Source organism: Plutella xylostella, chromosome 23 (genome assembly GCF_932276165.1).
Source record: "Plutella xylostella chromosome 23, ilPluXylo3.1, whole genome shotgun sequence".
NCBI classification, from domain to species: domain Eukaryota; kingdom Metazoa; phylum Arthropoda; class Insecta; order Lepidoptera; family Plutellidae; genus Plutella; species Plutella xylostella.
Window position 1 is genome coordinate 8,216,779 of NC_064003.1, and position 6,326 is coordinate 8,223,104.

A 6,326-nucleotide genomic window follows, 5' to 3' on the forward strand; every position below is an offset into this window, starting at 1 on the left:
CAAAGACGGATCTTTAAATTACCTATTTAGGAGGGTGTTGATTGCGCTATATTATTTTTTGTTTAGGTCCTATTTTTTTTTACAAAATACAATTATTTTATAAAATGTTTTTTGAAGACCCCATTGTGTCCAAGCATCAGTCAATAATCATCCAATGCTAAACATAGGCCTCTCCCAAGGGGCTCCACAACACTCGGTCCTCGGGCTTCCTCATCCAGCCACTACTGGCTACCAGCCTACGGTTGTCCTTATTTGTGACTCGAGAATTCGTCGACCCCAACGGTTATCGGTTCTTCGGCAGATATAGCCAGCCCACTGCCACTTCAGCTTGCACATTTTTACAGCTATGTCGGTAACCTTAGTCTTCTGACGGATACCCTCATTTCTGATACGATCCATCAGAGAAACCCCAAGCATAGCACGCTGAGCGACTTTAAATCGGTGGACCAGTACTACCGTCAGTGCCCACATATCTGCCCCATACGTCATCACTAGCAAGATGCACTGGTTGAAGAAGACTTTTGTCTTCAGGCTCTAATGATAAAAGTCTTCTTCTCTGATCAGGGATGGCCGAGGAGAATATGCGACGGAGTTTCCCAACTCAATTGTGACATTTGTGACCCTTTGCTGGGCAAAGGTCTCTTCCTGGGTCTTCCAGCTATCCCTGTTCATGGCCTCTTCATTCAAGTTCCTACTAAACACGTCTAGGTCATCCGGTTATCTTCTTCTGGGTCTTCCCCTGTGCCGGCGGCCGTTATCGGCTACCCATTTGGTAGCATTTTTACCCTACCTATCCGGCTGCATACAACAGACGTGCGCCGCCCAGTCTCACTTCAGTTTGGCGGTCTTAGCACCCACGACGAAGGACGCTATCTCGCCCAAATAAATTACTCATTGACATATTGTATTTCCTGCCTATCTAACTCAACCCTACGTTTCGTGCTGTTGGTCATGTCTGTTGTCTTCGAACGGTTCACCTTTAGTCCAACTTCAAGGCTTGCCGTGGATAGCTCTCGCAACATTTGTTGGAGCTCGGGCGTTGAGTGGGAGAATAGGGCAATATCGTTCGCAAAACCGAGGTTTGACTATTTATTACTTCCGAAATTGATGTCCTTGTCCTCCCAGGACTGTGTCAACTTCTTGAAGACCTTTTTTTTTTTTTTATAATCTTTTATTTTTATAGAGAGCTTGGTACACTTGATGTGACCATGTCGCCCTCGTAGGGGCAAAACAAATCAGGCTTATCATCTATTCTTAAGTGCTACCTTAACTAATTTATAAAGAGATCGAGCCTCATCAGACCAAGGGATAGTTAACGCCAGATTACATCCCCCTACCTCCCGAAATATATGATTATCATACAGTGATGCCCTGACGGCCTCATTCCGGACACAGTCCCGCAGCACGTGCAGCAGGTCCTCCTCCACGCCGCACTCGCTGCACAACGAGTGAGGGCTCTTCTTCATCAGGAATGCAAATTTATTAGTTGGAATATGCCCGGAACGAGTCCTCATGGCTGTCACTAGCTCTTGAAGACCTCTTTGAGGAAAATTGTAAAGCGTGTACAGCGAGGGTCGCCTTGTATGACACCCTTTTCAATCGGAAACGTTGGACCAGTACCAGGTTTTTCCAATTTCACGTTGGCTGAGCAGTTTATGTAGATAGTACCAACGAGTTCGATGTAGGTTGGATGAATTTTGTGGTGTTAAGGGCGGAAAGTATTGCTTGATGGTAGATACTGTCGAAACCTTTTGTATAGTCAATAAATACATGGTAAAGTGGTGTATTAAGCTCTATGAACTTTTCAATCTGATTAAACGTGTATAGAGGGTTCGTGGTAGAATAACTAGGTCGGAAACCGGCTTATTCTGGTGGTTGATGTTAGTTCAGCAGAGAACGGATGCGATTGTGAATTACTTATACATGTGTGATGTCAAGCTAACGGGTCTATAGTTTCCGAGGTCGGATTTCTCACCCTTTTTATGGAGAAGTAAGTATAATGTGAGAATTACAGAATTTACGGGGAATTTTTTTTGAAATTAATACGTGAATAAAGTGGGCTTACCTATTTTTAAGAGGAAAAGCAAGTATCAATCGAGTGCTGGTGGTTGTGGAACGGCTGGGGAGGGTTATCGTCTCCAAGCAGTTCGGGATGATCCTTGCATGACTGCGGATGGGATGATACCAGTTTCCTTAATTATTTACTGCCCACAAACAGTAAATTCACTGCTGTCCGATCACGTTGACTCCCCCGCGATGCCATTCACCCCTAGAACTAGAGAATTTACTGATTGTGGTCAGTCAATGAAGGAAATTGCTGTCATCTTGTCCGTGGCCGTGTGGGGATCCTCTCGGGCTGCTTCGCGATGGTCATTGTCCTCAGCTGTTTGACAGTCGCCAGTGTTCGGTTGATGCTGGGACTATCCCTTTGCAGTTGATGTAACGGTAGTTGTTAATACAGAAATTTAATGTTTGATGTGAATTCTGCGGCTGACTTGGTTTGTATGTTTGGTAACTCATGCAAATGGCTGGAAAAACATAATTCCAAACCTACCCGCATGGTACCGTGCTCCCATCGTCACCTGCCTCTGGCAGTAGAGTTAATGAACAAAAAAAGTACTTAAGTACATTATTTTACATTGTTTTTTAGCACATAGTTTTAAAAACATAATAAATTAGCAAAAATATACTGAAAAATCATAAATTTATTTATTTTCCATTGAAAATACGTAATATTATGAAAGAACAACGACGTATCCTAAAATAATTCCAAAGAATAACGACGGTTATCTACACACGTCTACCACGTATCCATAGAACAATGACCGTATATACAAAACACCAATAGTTAGGACAAAGAACACAGTCGCATTTGAAATACCGTCGCTAAATATAACAAACAAACAATATTGTTTTTTTAATACACCGTACCTAATTATAACTAACTTCTCAATGATTTTAGCGAAAACTAGGGCTTTTATTTTTTTAAAACAAAGTTCCAAGTATAACGACGGATTTAAGAGACCGTCTTTGTTCTATGGGAGAAGTATTAAAAAAATATTTACTTGGAAAACAGAACTTTTTAAATAATAATTATAGCAAAAAAACATTTTAAGTACTCATTACGTGTTCCATGTGCTCCTACAGAGAACACTGACAGAACAAACAAACCGTCTCGCGGGAGCGGGTCGCGGGGGGCGAGGGTCACCGCGGAACATCGACGGGACGTCACAAGCGCCCATGTTCTACGCGAAAAAATCAAAACCGTCAGTGTTCGACTCTGTATTTCGCTTATTATAAAAGATTTAAAAAAAAACTTTTGTTGTATAGGTAAATAATGAAATTTTAAAGAAGAATCTGCAATAATCCGAAAATCGAAAAAAATCTGTAGGGCGATCCGGAAAAAACGCAGCACATTCTATTCGATAGTCTATTCGAAAGTGCTGTCAACCTGTCAACAACAAAATGGCGGTGTATTGCGGTGTACAGATTTGCGAAAGTTTGACAGCTATCATTCCATAGGTCATTGTCAGAATAATATTATGTACTCTGTGGTCATTCTTTTCGAAACTCATTCGAAAGGTAAAAAGTGTTCGAAAGTGCTGTCAAGTTGACAATAGTCGCACTCGCATTCGATTCTATTCGTTAGCTCGAATTTTCATGATACGGGTACAGATCCGTCACTGTTCTACGACTGCGACGAGATATTTGTACTCGAGTCTTGGGTGTAGATATTTATATTTAATACGTATCTATCAATATATTTGTGTAGATATATCAGCTGTCCGATACCCATAACACAGGCTCTACCTAACTTGGGGTCGGATAGCTGTGTGTGAGATGTCCACACATATTTATTTATTTTATTAAGCATTGCATAGTTGTCACCATTCAGGGCGACAGGGTGCGATGGGTGTAAAGGTTAAAGGAACCGTCGATACGTCACTCAGGGAGAGTCCTTCATGCACCCCCAAAGTCGCGTCGTTTATAACGTTACATTATTCCAAGCATGCAAGAGATTATTCCAAATACAAATTGGGATAGTTTTAATTAAACCAAACTTGTTGTAATACAGAACACAGTTTTCAACAAAACTGAAATAGTGTAATGACGGAAAATCTTTGTTCGGAAACGATAAAAGCTATGTAGAACTGGGTAGCAGGTGTACCGTATCTGCTACAAGTAGCCCAGTTGTTAGAGCAACTTGGGAACATGTAGCGAAATTCTAGTTTCGGTTTAGTAATGATAATGAGTATGTAGGCGTGGAATTGCATTCGTTTCTGTTACGTAAACTTTAAGTGTCGACATAAATTTGTATTAAGTCTATGTAGTTTACTCTAGGTAGTCATGGCAAATATTTTAAAAACGTTTTAGCAAAAACATATAAATATTAGATAATTGTGAGGCCGTGGGTTCAAATCCTGGCATGTACCTACGAGTACCAATGAATTCTTTAGAATGAATACGACGTTCTCTTACGCTGAAGGAAAACATCGTGACGAAATCTGTAGATATGTGTGAACCATAAAATAACGAGTACTACTATGTACTTACGTACTTGTCATTTGTTATTCTATGGTGTGAACCCACGACTCACAGTAGACTAGTGTGGTGCGAGATGGTCCAAGTTTATGACTGTAGCATAGATATACCTTAAGGGGATGCACAAAGGTAGGTAATGACTATGTAATGGGATGGGAGTAAATATACTATTACATATTGTGAGTAGATTACGACATGTAACTGTGCACTAAAATCGGATTGCCTTGTGTAACAAATAAATCAATTAGAACGTGAAGTGGACAATTCGATAAACATATCGTATAAATCAATGTATTAGCTATGAAACCTAGGCTGGAGGTCTAGTTACGAAAAGCACCCGCCCTTTCTATTCTACTGACCAACTGTTAGTTGAACCAGTTCTATGATTTTCGATGCAATATTTAATAACATTCAGTTCATAAATTACAATTATCTTTAGAGGAAAACCGCCTTAATACCCTATGTTATAAGAATGATAAAGATACGAAGGATATGTTAAATTTAATGTCCGTGTGTAATTTGCAGCAGTGTCGGTAGATAAATTAATGTTAACGTTTAAATCGTAATATTATTAATAGTTGGTAGGTACGATAGTTTAATACAGTTGTTGTCCATACAGATTTTGCAATGTGCAATGAAATATAATCTAAATATCTGTATCTTGTGCTACTAACGCAAATGCGTACTGTTAACACAATCGCTAGTTATAACGTTCATTCATTTATTTAATGTATTTTCAGTGACCGACATGCTGACAACTTTTCTGACCTTTGTAATATCCTCGGGAAAGACACTACAGGTGGTAATTTGCCTGAATAAATCATTTATACCTACCTACATTCAAGCAATCGATGAATCTAAAAGTCATCAAAACCGAAAAATATCAAGCAATTTTCTTAATCATTCAATCGAAAAATACCTTCAGTCTAATGCAAACATTCAATTTCATTTTAAGTGATTCGTGCGACAATTCCATTGAATTTGGCCGAAAGTATTAATGAAACAATTATGCTAATGGCCAACAAAATAAAACTCATTTTATTAATAATCAAATAACGGGAGTTGGTGGACGCGAATGAAATAAAATTTTCACAAATGCCGGCATTAATTGTCGCAAGAGGGAGACTGCCCCGCGCCCCTCGCTTCCCCTCTTGGTCTCGCGTTGGAGTCTGAATGCGGATCAAATGCAGCCTCATCCTAAATTGTACGGATTTGTTTGTATGTCTGTATGATTTTCAGGAAAATCACCTACACCAAATTCGACTAAGTCGAATGTATTAGAATAAACAATGGGTATTGCTTGACGTTATATTTTTCTTGCAAATAAAATCAAAATATCATGAGCCTTTTCCTTGAAAGCTGCCAGATTAGTAAAGTTTTCAAGTTAGTCAAAAGATGGCGCTGTCAATAGGGGCTGAGGGTTTGACAGTTTTGTTAACTGTGACGATGGCATAAAAACGGCTTATTTATAGGTATAGTGCCACAAATTTATCTGTTCCGGTGAGAACGAATTAAATTGGTCCATATCTCGTTACTCACTAATCCTAACTAATATTATAAATGCGAAAGTAACTGTGTCTGTCTGTCTGTCTGTCTGTCTGTCTGTCTGTTACTCTTTCACGCCAAAACTACTGAACGGATTTGAATGAAATTTGGTATACTTACGGTCTAGACCCTGGGAAAGAACATAGGCTACTTTTTATCCCGGAATTCCCACGGGAAAACTTTTTAAGGCGAAGCGAAGCGCGCGGGAACAGCTAGTAATTTATATATTGATATAGATT

At 39.6% G+C, this 6,326-nt stretch overlaps 1 long non-coding RNA gene across 1 annotated transcript; it reads right to left on the reverse strand.

The window, feature by feature from the left end:
- Window positions 1-1,092: 1,092 nt before the first annotated feature.
- On the reverse strand, window positions 1,093-1,785 carry LOC125490444. Its single transcript, XR_007267680.1, has 2 exons — window positions 1,538-1,785; window positions 1,093-1,148 (listed from the first exon to the last, which is right to left on the reverse strand). It is a non-coding gene; the product is annotated as an uncharacterized LOC125490444 (long non-coding RNA).
- Window positions 1,786-6,326: the final 4,541 nt, after the last annotated feature.